The sequence below is a fragment of the Suricata suricatta genome, chromosome 10, assembly GCF_006229205.1.
Source record: "Suricata suricatta isolate VVHF042 chromosome 10, meerkat_22Aug2017_6uvM2_HiC, whole genome shotgun sequence".
Lineage (NCBI taxonomy): Eukaryota > Metazoa > Chordata > Mammalia > Carnivora > Herpestidae > Suricata > Suricata suricatta.
The window spans coordinates 26737770-26753377 of NC_043709.1; positions in this window are offsets into that span (position 1 = coordinate 26737770).

A 15608-nucleotide genomic window follows, 5' to 3' on the forward strand; every position below is an offset into this window, starting at 1 on the left:
CACATTTAAGAAACTCTCTTAGGCCTAATGGGAACCATGTTTCCTTAAAAATCAAGAATTAATGACATTCAAGAGAATGGTGTCTCTCTCATCCTGTGACCCAATTCTTCTGGTCAGAGGTATCTTTTTCCTTTTTTTCTTTCTTCTTCTTCTTCTTCTTCTTCTTTTTTTTTTTTATTTTTTATTTTAGTGGCTGTTCTTAGGAAGAGAAATTTGCGTAATTCCCCATAGGGCATTTTGGGCCACTTGGGGTAGCTGCTGAATCTGATACTGTTGGTTGTAAGGGAATGGCGAATGAAGTATTACCAAGGAAGATATTGACAGGCACATTTCTAGAGTTGATATCATAAGCAGATCATTCTAACTCCCCTCAAAGTGTTTTATACTGACTTTTGTATGAGAAAGAGATTTTTACCATGTGTTTGTCTTAGTCTTTGTCCTTGAAAAATTGCTGGTATGTTCTGTCAGTGTTTTCTGGATTTTTTTGCTTTTTTTGTTTCCCCTTAAGCTATTTTGGTTTCAGCATTACCAAGTGGCATATCTGAAGAACCCCATTTAAAGGGTTGCTTGGGTGACCCAGTTGGTTAAGTGTCCAACTTTTGATTTTGGCTCAGGTCAAGATCACAGGGTTCCTGAGTCCAAGCCCCATGTTGGGCACTACAGTGCAGAGCCTGTTTGGGATTCTCTCTCTCTCTCTCTCTCTCTCTCTCTCTCTCTCTCTCTCTCTCTCTCCTACTCATGCAGACACACCCTTTCTCTTTCAAAATAAATAAATAAACTTCAAAAACAACAAAAAATTAAGTGGGAGTGACCTCCCTTCAAAACTAAGAACTTTGTTATAAGGATTTGAAAAATTTTTGTAGCATCTAAGGAATCTCTTGTGCCCTAATGAAGCATTTTAATTGAACCATGAAAAAATGCTCTGCTCACCAATTTCCCAACTTCTGCCCTGCCCTTTCCAAACCCACTCCTCACCACCAGGAAAATGGCAGCAAAGAAATGACTGACAGTTTAAAATTTGTTGCATGGTCAAAGAAGAAACAATGGTATCCTTGGATTTCCTTGGAATAGTGATGATTTTACAAGATATGGAACAAAATAGATATCAGCTCCCAATTTCCAGAGCAAAACTTTGATTTTACCACTATAATTTAAGTGGTTTACTGGTTTAATTTGTATTGAGGCTAGGGTAAATTTCCTTTTAAAAGAAAGAGGAAAAAAAGAAGAAAAATAAAAGAAAAACAGTTAAGAAAAAGGAGAGAAGAAATCTAAATTTTAATTTATAATCTTCACTGGACTATGATTCTGGTCACTTTGAAATGTATCTATATTTAGTTCATGTTTTTATCTATGCTTTATCGCATTGCTAACAGAATATTATAGTTAACCAGTAATCTGATAAAATATTCCAAGGATGAATTTTATAGCCTGCATTTCTGTTTGTCTCTTTTCTATCTTTAAAGAATTAAGGTTCTTGAACAAGCTACTTTAAGGAACTAACCATATCATACCATGCACTGTACTTTAAGATTATTGGGAATTTTTCTGGGTGCAGACACCAAGGCTCAGAAAGATATATGGCACACAAAGAATTATCAGAGCGATGGACAGATCTAGGTACCGAAATAACTTTCCTGAGTGGGTCCCCAACCCTTCCTCTCAGAAAATACTTGGCCTGCAGGGCTAATATTTAGTTAGTTTATACAGTAGATTTATTTCCCCATTTCTCATCCACCCCACCTCCCCATGGATATTTATGGGAAACTCCTTCCTCAGACTGGTATGAGTCTCTCCATTGGCCTCTCCATGAATTTTACATGGTCGTTACTGAACATGGAAAAAACTCACAGCCAGCTGTGCATGATCTGAATGTGTGTCTTAGCTGTATATTTAGACAAAAAAATCTTGGAAGAGAGAATTGAGAAAATATAGTTCTTCCTAGTTCTATTCAGACCCATCTAGTTGTTAATTTCCACTTGGGATTTCTTATGTGATGATGCATGAGTGATATGGGAATTTCTCAAGTTTTGAGCTTTATGTGAATAAAGAACTCTGAGATCAGCTCTCACAAATAGGTGAGCTGGTAGTAATCCAGCTGCTACTTGTCTTTGGGGTCTGGTGTGTTTAGTTAATCCTACTGAATATAATTCTAACCGGGTGGCTCTTGCTAAATCTTTGAGGAAAAGATGTAATCTTCGGGCAAAGGACACATAAAGAAAATACTGCGACTCCCCATGTCTCAAAGCAAGGACTTGATTCATACTTTTAAGCAATATTTATAAGTTGCTCAGACTGATATCCACTCCAACATTGTGGTTGGAACCTAACCAGGATAGCAGAAACACTGCTTTCATCAAGCAGGACATTGTTCAAGGTTGTTATGCAGGATGAAGTTGAGAAGTAATGGATATCATGCTTTAAAGACATGTCTAATTGCTGAGAGATCACTCAGATAGCAACCCAATAGATCTGCCCCAATGATTTGTGGGAAGACATTCTTAAATGCTGGAGAAGAGTGAGATGTTTAATAGGGGAAAGATTGTGCTCAGCCAAGTCTCCTTAAATTCTTCTTGAAGTCCTGGGATGACATGTTAGGGTGTGTAACTGACAGAATAAATGCAATTGTTGCTGAGACTCTAAGACTGTAAATAAGGGACTTTTAGGTAGATTCAAAAGAATTTGAAGTAGCAGAAATGCTGGGGTTTGGATAAAGAGTATAACAGGGTAAAAGTCTAAATCTGGTGAAAGTTACAGATTCTATCTTTCCCTATTTGAATCATATTCAGTTTTGAAATTATAATTGTGAGACCTTTGGAGAAAACCTTAGACTCAAGAGCAAGGTGTCTGTTTTAATATTCAACATAGTAATCTATTTCCCTGAGGAGATGAATCATTTTTGTATGGTTTTTGGGTTTTCAAACACCATATTTGGTAACCCCATTATAGACTCCTCGATATACATTTCACTCCATAAAATGGCTACAACAACTTGGAATTATTTTCAACATCCAGCACCATTATGTGCTTCAGTATTTGGAACTGGCCCATAAAGCTTCACAGTCCAAAGCAATCTCTAGAGCCCAAACTCTGGGATGGATTCCAACAGAACAATAGGTCATCTCTGGAAAAGAAGAAAAAATTGTTACTCCATTGCCACAAATGGAAACAAGAGAAGAGGAATACTTATCAGAGTAAATAAACTCCAAGTCTTAGTATTAGTAAGGGGGCAGTGAGTGTGGAAGGAGAAATAGGTGCAGGACTGACTTACTCAATGTCTCACATGTTATTAGATGCTTTAGCACATTTTGTTTTTCATCTAGTCCTTGATAAATCCTGAAAGGTTTATTGTCTTTGTTATTACTGATAAGGAAACTGAAGAGAGGTTAAGAAAATTGCCCAAGGTGATACAGCAAGCATATGGGGGAGGGAGATGTTTATTAACTCAGGTAACTGGCTTTAAAACTTAGGCTTTTTCTAGCCTGCCACAGGAGGCATTATCTAGACAACTGTGATTCATGTCTGTTGTGGATCTAAAACTGCCTAGATCGGGGTACAATGGCCATGGATGACCAAATCATCCTGTTTTCTAGGGCTTGAAAAAATTGCAGGTATAGAATGCATGAAACCTTGATAATCAGAATTAGCCAAACACCTTTGGCTTCATTCACTCATTCTAATAAATATTTGTTGAGCTCCAGCTGCATGCCACGTACTGGGCTAGGTCACGGTGCTGCCGCAGGAAATAAGAGAGCTGTAACTCTGGTCCTCATGAGCTTACACTCTGGAAATAGTCCACAAGTTAAGAGGCAAACACATTCAAGCCATGAAAACATTAGATCAGATAATGTTATTCCAGTGTGGCAGGTTGCTACAGAAATGAGATGCACAAGTAAGCAGAATGTTCTGGTAGTTGACATAGACTTTATCAAAAATTGAATCTGGCCCTAACTGCATGAAGAAATGTATGGATTGTTTCATCTCCAGATTAGCTGCTATAAAATGATCTTCCTCATTCTTCTGTGGATATACCACTCAACTTGTACTCCTCTAATTTTTTTTCTGGTCTTTTCCTTTGGGGGACTTTCCTTAATTCCACTGATACTAAAGTGACACTAACACCCTTCAGTGGGGTTATGATATCTTTATTTTGGGGTGGGGGTAGATTTTCAAGAAAGGGGGTCAGCTCTTCTTTAAAACATTTTTTTAAATGTTTTATTTATTTTTGATACAGAGAGAGACAGAGCATGAGAGGGGAAGGGGCAGAGAGAGGGAGACACAGAATCGGAAGCAGGCTCCAGGTTCAGAGCTTATCAGCACAGAGCCCAATGCGGGGCTAGAACCCACGAACATGAGATCCTGACCTGAGCTGAAGTCGGAGGCCTAACCGACTGAACCACCCAGGCGCCCCTGGCTCTTCTTTTAAAGGATGCACTGTTCTGGTTCAGAGTGCTCTTGAAGACATATAGATGAATAAAAAAGTACAATTTGATACAAATTGCACATTCATTTTAAAAAAATCTATCAAACCCTACTGCATATTTTTAGAGGCACATACATATGCAGAAAAACATCTAAGAGGAGACATACCAGAACTCAGGGAAAATCTTGGGAGTGCATCTGGTGGCCCATGGGATTTTGTCTTATTCATTGTGTTTTACTATTGCACCTATAGAGTGTGTTTGTATATTACTTTTATGATAAAAGAATAATGTGAAAAGAGGTGTTTAATGGAGACCAGTTAAGAGGTGTTGTAGTATTGCAGGAAAGAAATGATGCTGATGCAAAAGAAAAATGGAGACAGTCTAGCCCAGTGGTTACAGAAAACAGAGACCAAAGCCCAGGTTGCTAGGGCTTGAATGTCAGCTCCCACACTCACCAGCCATGTGCCAACTGGGTAAATTACTTAACCTACTTGTGTCATGGCCATTTCACCTGTAAATGAACATGTAAACAATAGCACCTCCTCATAGGGCTGTTGTGATAATTCAATGACTAGTACATGAGAGGTGCTTACAACAATGGTTAGTGCATCATGAGGCTTCTATAAATACTAGCTCCTATTTTGGAGAATAAACAAGATTGGACTGGAGGAATGGGCACAGTGATGGATAATTGAAGAGGCTAGTGCATTGGATACCAAATTGATGCTGAATATCTTGTCAGGTCTTTTGAATTATCGTGCTTTTATGACCATCACTTCCCACTGTAGGCCCGGAGGTCACAGGGCTGTAGAACAGCCTATAATGACTCTCAACTAATTCTGTGGCAGGTCCTGGAAGTTGCTTTTCTAATCATGAATTGCAGTCTGGAATGCGATGGTCACATCACTTAGCCTCCTGTTGAGTTCTCTAATTAGTAAGTTGGTAACCATGTCACTTATTTTTAGTGCTTAGACATATTTTCTTTTGGTAATTAATAAGGTGACTGTACACGTTTCAGTGGATATAAAATGCCTCTTCTCCAATTTCCCTTGTGTACTCTATTGCATTTTCAGTCACTGATAAATCTGTTTCTCTGGATAATGTTGTGGAAAACAAGACAGGTCAAAGGAAAAACTTATTACCTCTCAAGGTCTGTTTGTGTGAAAACACAAAGATAAATATCACTTGGGGGCTAATGTGGGGGAGACTCTGGCATACTGCCTAACACTGAATTATTTTAAGCATCCAATAAGGAAAAGTATGCTTGGAGAAAATATAAAGCACTATGTACATTAGGATTTAGTCTATTGTCTTTCTGTTTGTCCTTTTTTCCCCCTATTCTATGTGAAAATACTATAGGAAAAATTCTAAATGGCTGCACTCTAAATAAACAGCATCTACTGATTTCATATTTCTCTTTAGTTTTGTCTACTTGCCTCATCTTTGAGTTCACTGACTATTGAGTGATTGGTTAAACTTTGGCATTTTATTTCCTTTAATTTTTGTGTTACACTGGCAGGACAATGGCCTAATCTTTGGAAGAGGACAAATATTTAATTTAGATGTTATTCTACCTTCTCTACTCAATCAAGATCAAGAGTCACAGGCTCCACCTACCAAGCCAGCCAGGAGCCCTTCATGGGAACTTCTAAGAAAACAGTAAGGATTCCTCCCCCTGGAGATAGGTCCCACAAGTGCCCCCGCACGCATACACAGCCCCCACATCTTCCATGTCTGAAGAAGAGGCCTGGAGACCTCGCTGTAATCGTGAGAAAGAGCCAGCTTTAGGATGAAAGAAAAGAATGTGGAGGGGCGCCTGGGTGGTTCAGTCCGTACATTTTTCAAATTATGATACTAAATAAAGTTTTGATGACATTAAAACTTCTTCATCTGTGCTCAGGAGACTCTTGGAACTTTTCCTGGAGGTCCTAATTTGCCTCTTATTAGTCTTAACTTGGGTCAGAACGTAGCCCAATGTCTAGCCTTTTATATAAGTCTACAATCATCTATAAACTAGAACCATGATTCTAGTCCTTTCTCTATGGTGGTCCATATTCCAGCTCATCATGCCTTCTTTCTTCCTACCATAGGGGAGAAAATGCTTCTGTAACTATTGATTTTCTTCTTTGCTGAAAATATTTGTTTACATGTATCTGGGATTTTCCTTATCTTGGTTTTTCTCACTTATATATCAGGAAATACCTTAATATGTGATCATGAATTTGAAATTTATTTCTCAACTCAGAAGATACTGATATTTTGAAAAAATTCTAAAACATGTTTTTTAAACATACCACTTTACTGAGTTAAAATTGGTATATAATAAACAGTACACAACTGAATGCATAATATAAAACCTACTTTTGAATAATAAACCTCAACTCATTTTCCACAGAAGCTCTGATTTAGGTACCAACCTATCTTTCTCTTTGTCTTCAAAGCTAAGCTTGTTAAGGGCACTGTCTTAACTCACTTTTCTTAATTATTCATCTTCAGTAAAGTCCATTCTTTGTCCCTCCCAGTCATGCTTCTGTTCTCATTCCTCAAACAGAATTGCTATGGCAATGCTCATCTGCCAAATCCAGTGGACATTTTGAAGTCTTTTCTTTGGATTCACTGGGACATTTGCCACCATTGACCATTGTCTATCATCTTGAAAAAGCCAACTTTCTTAGCACCCACAGGGACGAACCCTTTGGTTCCTCTTTTATACTGACATGGTTCCTTCTCAGACTCCTGCCTGCCCCTCAACTGGGGGCAGCACCATGGCTGTGCCCTTCATTGCTAATCTTCTCCATCTATACAGTCAACCCAAGCAAGCTTGTGCACTCACTTCCAAGTCATCCTGAGGATATGTTGATGAATCACAAGTAGTCAATTTCAGTTTCGATTTCTCTTCTCCTGTCAGGTCCATGTACATAAACTGCCCAATGGGTATTTCTGCTTGCATCTACTATAGGCAGATAAGCTTAATATCTTAGAAACATACTTCATTATCATTCTTTCACAAATCTTCTTTCTCTGTTCCTTGACCTATGACATAGGCTTTCACTGTTGGTTGGTGAAACAAGATACAAGTGCATGGAGTCATCACAAACAAGCTTGTGTTGTAAATGTCAGTTTGCTATAATAAAGCAGCAAAGGACTCAATGAGCCTATACAACCAGTAGGCAAGAGAGCCTTAAGGCACAAAAGTCCCAGTGATGGGGAAAACCTGATTAATGCAAAGGATATTCAGAAAAATGAGAATGCCAAAGTTAGGAAGTGAAGGCGTATCAAGGAAGACATCACAGAATGAAGCCAACTTTATTCCTTCACTTATTCAGCAGATGCTTGTTTAGGCTTTTCCATGTGTCGAGAACTCAGGTTCTAGTCTCAGTGGACAAGAGAAAGGCTCTTTCTTGCTCCCATGGGGCTGATATTCTACCATGAAGAATGAGACAATGAACATGTAAAACATTAACAAAAATACAATTTTAGGCAGAGATAAATTCTACAGAGACGTTAATGGACTGTAACAAACTAGAAAGTGATAGAAAGGTAGAGGGATTTCTTTAGGCATTATGATGAGGGAAGCCTCAGAAATGTGATGTGTGAGCTTTTTGCTGAATTAATAAATGTGTCTTCTTTCCTTCTAAGTTCTGAAAAGAAAAATGTTTGAAACCATTAAACCAACTTGAACCATTAAAAGAACCTCAAAGTGGGTGCGAGGCACTGAGTTCACTAGAATCCCTCCAACAAATCTGGAACAATTGTTCCTTTGTTCTACTTTCTTTGACATAAGACACAGACTTACTGGACTTTTCTTTCTCCCCAAATATTGTGCTTGTGCTTGCAACATGGAGAAAATAGAAAAATTCTGAGTGAGGAGACCCCTCTCTATAGTGCCTGAAGTGAAAACTCTTACCGATGAGAAAACTTTGGTCTCCTATTTATTGTAGTGTTATCCAAATATTACAGTTTCTCCAACATATGAGGGAAAAATATAAGAGAACTGTTTGGCAAGTGGCATCCTGAATGTTTATTCAGGGAATTGAATTCAGCATGCTGGTTTCCAGGAAAATAGCAATAACTAAGACAGATTCACATAAAGGTCATATCTACTAGTAAGAGGAAAAAGTAAAGAAGTTAAACAGATAAAAATATAATGTCAGAAAGTGATAAATACTACTGATACATGAAATAAAGGGGAAGATGGTTAAGTGATGGAGGAGGTACAATTTTAAGAGGTGCTCTTGGGAAGTGATATTTGAGGGAGACCAGAAAGACAGGAAAGCACCAGCCATACAAGGGGGACGGGGTCAGAAGGGGCCATGAGTCAGTTGACTAGGAGTCTGGTTCATTCAGCAGATAATTTCTCACTTCAATACTTTGCTGTCTACACCACCCTAATTCTACAAATATGACATTTAGGCCAGAAAGGGAAGTTCATTTGGTCTACAGACTTCTTACATTAAGAAGAATTACATTAATTTTCCCCTAAAGTTGTCTCATCATTTTTAATGAACTAATGTCTTCAAAAAGTGCATACGCCATTCTTCTGTAGGAAACAAGATTTATAAAGAGTTGGTGCACTGCATATTTAGTTTTGCTATAGCAGCAGGAGGAAGATTAAGAGGACTAAATAGGAAACTGAACTATTATGGTCTTGTTGACTTTAAATTCAGTAATATAAGATGTAAGAACATAGAGGCACCTGAGTGGCTCAGTCCGTTAAACATCTGACTCTTGATCTCCCCTCTGGTCAAGATCTCAGGGTTCGTGAGGCTGAACCCCACATCCAGCTCTGCGCTGACAGCATGAAACCTGCTTGGGATTGTTTCTCTGCCCATTCCCTGCTCATGCTGTGTCTCTCTCTCTCTCAAAATAAATAAATGCAATAATAATTTTTAAAAAAGCTATAAGAACACGAATGTGCACTAAGCATTGTTACAGGGGAGGAAGGAGAATGTCTTTCCTCCAAGTTTCATTTCCTAAGCTCATGTCTCTTTGTTCTGCCTTTGGAAAGCTCACAACTCCCCTTGAGGGTTTTAATCTCTTTCACATGGAAAAAGGAGAAAGAATGAAGACTCACCACCACTGAAGAGAAACCAATAGTCATCGGTGCTTGATTTTCATTGGTTTTGGTTTCTGTTTGAAGACACTTGCTCTTGGAGAACACATAATGCTGACCTGGGGAATTCCTCCTTGAGGTTTTCAAATGATCCAGATGAGCAGGCTGATGAGACAAACTTTTTTTTTCTTTAAAGAGCATTTTAAGAAGATGATAGAATTTGAAGTCTGAGCCTGAGAGTTGAGTCCTGTCACACATTATATTTGCTTTCAGCAAGTCACAGAACTCATTTTTCGGAATAGTGAGGACCCTAAAACTTTGGTGTTTGGAAGTCACAAAACACTTTGAAAATATTAGTTATTGACCCTTATTGTGCAGATAATCATTGTTGTTATTCTCTTTGCAGAGTTCTCTTTCTAGGGATTTATTTTTCCCAACAAATTTACTAATTTGAGTTTTCCCATACCATCCTTGTTTTGAAGGAGTATGTTTGAATTACTTAATTCAATGAAAAGGTCTAATTTGAAAAATAAAAGGAAATTACATATTGAAAGAGGTTAATAAGGCAAGCAAGACATTATCTTAATCTAATGCAGGCTGAGAAAAGAGCCCAGGAGGGGGACTTAAGCCAAGAGTTAAAGGAAGGGAACAGGGTATAAAGGATGAACTCTGTCATGGAGAACCCGAGAGAGATGCTATGCAGACATGGCAGCGTAGAGAATGCTCAGTTATATGCACAGAAGTAAGACAGGCCTGAAAGTAAGCCAGCCCCCTGCATAGGGGCCAGTGTGGGCCAGCGTGGACAAGAAGTCCAGAGTGGCACGTACACTCCATGTCTGGTAAGCATGGCAGCAGCCAACATGTGATTTTCCAGTACAGCTGTCAGCATCAGAAGGCTGAGAGCAGGAAGGAAGGGCAAGTCCCCACAGGCCCAGTGACAGGGGCACAGGAGTGAGTGATAATAGCAGCTTCTCGCAGCCAGGCAGCAGCTGATCAGGACCAGAGAATCTGGCATGAGTAGCAGAGTCTCAGCTTTCTCAGCATTACCCCTCTGCATCCCGCCCCCCTGCCCACAGCCCCCCAGTCTCTCTTCTACTGAATGTAGAACTATTTATTGAGCACAGCCTCTAGAGTCAGAAGGCTTGGATTTGACTCCTGGTCCCATTATCTATTGACTGTGTCACCTTGGGCAAATTTCCCAAACTCTCTGTTTATGGACAGTCTATGGACTGTGCATGGCTCCCCAGGGTAGGGGTACTGTGAGGAGTGTGAGATCATATGTGGTGGGGTATGTACCACAGAGCCTGGCACATAATAAATGCTCAATATAGAGGATGAATGAAAATGAAACTAGTGGTGGGGCCAAAACTGGGTTCACTTTATGAGATTCAAGATGGTCTCACATGGAGATGTATCTGAGTCTGGAAGCCTGTAGCAGCAGCAAGTGCTGTATCTCAGAGGGCCAGGTAAGTTACCTTTAGGTCTCCCCTGCCTGATTCAAGGTGGTTCTGTATATTGACACAGGGTTGCATTTCAGATGAGGGTCAGGGGGAGGGATGCACCTGTCCGGGAACCTGACAGGTGCATATCATGCAGCAGGACAAAGGCACACATCAGGTGAAGAAGCCAGGTAACAAGGGCTGAGGGATGAGGGGGTCACTAGGAGGAGAAATCAGTGATCCAGCCGAGAGGTCTCCTTGTAAAGTTCCAGAAAACTGGAGGTTGGCAGGAAGGATAAGCAGGACTGAGTGAGAAGCCTTCAAAAGAGGGGAGACTTGAGTAAACTGTTGATTTAGGAATACCGGCAGAAGTGAGAAAGAAATTAAATAAGTAAGACAGAGCATGATTGATGGGATACGTTGATGGAAGAGAGAGAAAAAAGACAAATCACATGGTTAGGTGCAGTCACTTTTGGAATGAAGAAGGCATTTCTCTCCAAAACAATGAGGATGAAGATGTAGAAAAATAGTGAGATGGAACAGATGGAAGGTGAGGGGCCCTTTATCTGATGGCCTCAATGTCAGACAAGAAGAAGAAAAGGTCACCTGGCAGAGAGTGAGGGGGAGAGGAGGGAGAGGCTTAAGGAAATGGTTACTGTGGGGAATTTGGTAGGGAGCCAACTGGAGATGAATCAGTACACTAGCATGGTTTTGGTGCTTCTGGAATGCACCTACCCAGGCGGGCTTGAATGAAAACTGAAAGTCCCCTAGGTGGATGGCCTGAAATGGCACAGCCATGCTCAGCCTCCCCTGCTCCAGCTAATGTGGACTGCTGCACCTACCAGCTTCACTTCCTACCACAGACTCTCCCCTTCTCCCCCTCTCCAACCCCAGATGCTGCTCAATCAGAGGTCACCCAGGCAGCCAGAGTCAATGCTGCCCCTTCTCACTTCTCATTCTTATTGCCATCCCCAGAAAAGCAATATCCTCTTCCTCCTCGAAATGCTCTCCCTCTCCTTCTCTCCCTACCTTTTGCCAACAGATTCCTTCCCATCTTGCAGGTCTGTTTTTAAAAGTCACCAACTCAGAGACAGCTTTCCTAAAACCCTAACAGACGGTTCTTTCCTATACTGTGTTCTTATAGAATTCCCCTCTTCTACTACTGTAACATAAAAAAGGAAGAAAGAGATGTGTGGCTTTTTAAAGAACTGTTTATTTATTTTGAGAGAAAGAACACCAGTGAGTCAGAAAGAAGAGGGCAGAGAGAGAGGAGAGAGAATCCCAAGTAGGCTCTGCATTATCAGCACAGAGCCTGATGCGGGGCTCAAACTCATGAACCATGAGATCCTAGCCTGAGCCAATATCAAGAGTCAGATGCTTAACTGACTGAGCCACCCATGCCCCAGAAAGATACCTGTTGCTACACTCATCTTCTGGGTCCCCAACTAGCTCATAAGCTTCTTGAGGCCAGAGATCCAGCATCTAACATCGAAGGTATCACATAGTCAGTGTTCCATAAATATTTGTAGAATAAAAGAATGGATGACGAATGGATAGACTTTGTATCACCCTTGTTTTCCTCCTACCTCTTCTTGCTTTGTATCCTTACCCCTGTCTGACAGTCGCAAACGGACCAATCTCCACATCAGTGGTCCAAGTGTAACCTTTGGGCTGTCACTTCCATCTGCTTCTGGATCCCTTCCTCTGTCAGGCTCCTCAGGTTTCCTCAGCTGTCCTATGCATGCATACCATCCAATTTTGTTCTCTTTGAGAGCCTTCCTTCACTGACACATCTATTACTAGATCCAGACAACTTTCTTGTAATTTCAAATACTTCTAAGAATACACTCTCCAGTTTTCTGGCAAACACAAACTTGAAACATAATGAAGGCTGGAAAGATGACCTGATCTAGAGGCAGCCCCCAAAATTGTAGTCATGGTGTGCAAAGTAGGAAGCAGACTGAGCTCTAGTGGCCATAACGGTGAGCACAAGACCTATTGTGAGCAGGTAGGTGAGGTAGCAGAGAATTGTCACTCTCATGAGTCAGGTGGTGGTTTTCTGGAACTATTTCTCTCAGCCTCAGAGTAGGCTGATAGGGAAGACTCCTGGAGAAACATCTGCCTAGGGGTGTGACCACTGGAGTCAACTACATAGATGTAGATCCAGCATCACGTATGAGTAGCAGAGTGACCTTGGTCAAGCCACTACATCTCTCTGTAGGTCAGTTTTCTTAGCTGTGAACCAGTGGCAGAAATTGTGCTTAAATCATAGGGTGGTTGTAGATATTAATGATTTAGTGCATCAAGCATTGAAATCTGTGCCTGGCACATCATAAGTGCTCCTAATTTAGCTTCCAGTGATGGAAGAGAGTCGAGGCATAAGCACACGGCCTACCGATATGGTGCCTGTGGGTTAGGCACCTGGGCTCTGTGCATCAGAACTGAAGAGAGCTCCTCACACTGTGAGCTTCTGGTCTGCAGCACTGGATAAGGCCCAGAACATATGCATGTCCTCTGAGCTGAGTTCCCCACGGATGTTCACTTGAGTTCTCTGCTCACATTGATGAGCTTCCATCATTCTTCACCAGGGTTGGGCCCTTCCTGGACCCCTAGTCCCAAAGGCTGCCTAGGTCTCCTCCTTGGTCAAGTCCATACTTGTAAAGATAACACATGAGCCTCCCACGGATTCTCACAGGGGAAGAAAGGACAGAGGACCGAGGTGGGGGGCACAGAAGTTTCAGATACTCTACTGAGGAGAAGTTAAAGATCATCTTTCCTTCCATTTAAATTTTCCCCACACCTCTCTGCTTGTGCCCCGTTGTGTAATTATGAAATCAGAAATTAGGGTTATCATGGAACTCTGCAGGAGCCCACACCTGCGTTTCTATAATTTTTTTCTATGACCATCATACTAGTATCTTAAATGCTTTCAAAACTTGTCAATCCCCTCAAGCATATCTGAGAAAAACTGTGGAGTCCTTCTCTTCTGAACTATGGCTTCTTCTGTTCCTTTTTCTCTGCCCTCACATATCCCATAGTGACAGCTCAGCCATATCTGGAGCTCCCTTGCAATGTAACAGGAGGTCCCCATGGACATGCCGTTGGTTTCTGAAATGAGTGATGGCCCCTTTCTCTGAAGTCCTAGACGCTTTGGTTTAAAGCAGCATTTCTCAAATGTGCATACTGACCACTTAGGGAATTTTGGTAAAACGCCTGTGAGTCTAGAAGTTCTTGGTGGGGCCTGAAAATCTACCAATGCTGAGGGTCCTTGTGTCAATTGACAACACTTTCTAATTGTGTCCTATATCACAGTGTTACTTATGCTGTTTCTCCCACTATATTTTGAGCTAGTTGAGAGTATCATCAGTACCTTTTACATCTTTATATCCTCCGAAGTGCCTGGTACATTGTTGCGTTGCTAGTGCACAGTAAATATCTGTAGAATTCATGACGATTGCTTAAAAGCTCGACTTTGTGTCAGACTGGGCTTATAGCCAGAGCTGTCCTCTCCCTTACTTTTCCTTTATTGGTATATCCCATGTCACTTCTACTAAAACATATCATCTCAGTCCTGGGCCCAGTCTGTCATTAGAAAGAATCTTATTGGTGCTAAAATGCTAATAATTTGAAATATCACGTATCTCATGACTATCTGACAGAAAAAAAAAAAAACATCACCTGAGAGGCCAATGTTTAACATACATGATACACCATCATCTATGCAATGTTTCTCATGTTCCTCTAGGTAATTAATTTCATAGCCTCTTCCTGAGCAACAGCTCTCCTGGGTATATCTGAACCATGGGAGAAACTTTCCTACCACAGAACGTTATTCAGAACTTCCAGAAAGAAAAGGCCTTTAATTATATAGATAACAGAATTGTATAGACACTTAGAGTTCTTCTACCTAACCACTCACCCACCTGGTGACCTGGAGAAGGTATTCGTGGTTCAGGCTTCACAACTTTCCTGCTGTCCTGGCTCTTTGGTGAGCGGGCTGATGATAGTTCTCTCCATGGTCCCACATGGCATTACAAGGTATGCTCTGTCTTGGTAGATGGCAAACAAGGAAACAAAACGTGTCTAATCCTTCCCAGTGGAATTGCTGCCTCCATTCCACCCATGCTTCTCCTGGGGGGTTCAAGCTGGCTTTCACTGCAGAGGTTGCTTTTAAGAATTTATGGACCTTCTAGCCCATGTTAACCAGCTCTCCTTCCACATGTGGCACCATGTCCACAAATTCCAGTGCTGCTGGGAAGAGAGGGAGAAATCAGCTCATTTTTAGGCAGGAGGTCATTTAAGTTCATTTTCTTTACCATCTGAACTATGGCTTGCTGGAGAGACCTTCCGGGCCCTCTGTCGGGCCTCCTTCATCCAAATGTCCCTTTGCGCATGTCAGCCCTCCAGTCTAATGTCCTCTCTGTGGCACATACCTCTGTGACAGGGAGGACATAAAGAACTAGGTTCTCATAAAGGGATTCCAGGGCCTTTAACACTTAAGCAGTAGGACATATTTGAACAGAGGGGGTCTTCCTAGGCCCTTGACCCCATTCTATGTAGCCAGTCATTCCCTGCGCCTTTGCCTAAGTCATGTCCTGGCCAGAGGGGCCCATGTCACTGAATGAATTGTTACTTTGGGATCTGCTTTGTCTTAGTAGTCTCATGTTGGCACAACAATGTTTCTGGATGTGGCTC